A 940-nucleotide genomic window follows, 5' to 3' on the forward strand; every position below is an offset into this window, starting at 1 on the left:
AGTTTACTTCGAATGCAAACCATTGGAATACCTTGAATATTTCAGATTGTCACGATTAATAAACAACAACAAGGGCTGGGAAGGTGGCTCAGTGGTAGAGTGCTTGCCTTGCATGCCTGAGGCCCTGTGTTCGATTCTTCAGCACCACATAAGCAAAAAGAAAAAAGCTGGAACTGGTGCTGTGGCTCAAGTGGTAGAGTGCTAGCCTTGAGCTGAAGAGCTGAGGGACAGCGCCCAAGCCCAGAGTTCAGGCCCCATGAGTGGACCAAAAAAAAAAAAAAAAAAGAACAAGAAGAAGAAAAGAAATCCACGTGTCAGTGGCTCCTGCTGAATCCGAGATCCTCAGGAGGCTGAGAGGAAGAGAATGCCAATTTTAATTCATCCAGGGAAGGAAAGTCAGCAACACTCTTATTTCTAAGAGATCACAGGAAAGAAAAAAAAAACATGAGTGGGGCTGTGGCTCAAGTTGCAGAATGCTACCCCTGAGCAAAAGGAGCTAAGGGACAGGGCCTAGTCTCATAGTTAAACCCCATACCTGCACCCCCGGAAAAAAAGGGAGCAGTAACTCCATGTCTCTGTGTATGGAGGATGATGGATGGATGATGGGCATTCAGTAGGTTGCCCACGCCCAACCTACCCCACCTCTCAGAGAACAATAAGTCTGAGCTGGCAGGTTGAACAAAGCAACCCTCTGCCATTTAATAACTGAAGCCCGAAGGCTCTGCCTAGGGTGGTGTATGCAGCAGATGCATTATGTTCTAGCTGAGGTGTCCCATTAGGACAACTAGCAGCCAGCCACTGCCTCCAGGAGTGGTCGAAGGTTCTGGATCCACATTCTCTATCCCTCTGTAAGATGTGAACCTAGGCCTCTGGGACCTGGTGGCTCTCACTTATTCATCATTCTTCTTTGCCGAGTCAAAGACTGGTCCCAAATCTCAGC

Source organism: Dipodomys merriami, unplaced genomic scaffold, assembly GCF_024711535.1.
Source record: "Dipodomys merriami isolate MVZ:Mamm:240054 unplaced genomic scaffold, mDipMer1.0.p SCAF_925, whole genome shotgun sequence".
Taxonomy (NCBI): Eukaryota; Metazoa; Chordata; class Mammalia; order Rodentia; family Heteromyidae; genus Dipodomys; species Dipodomys merriami.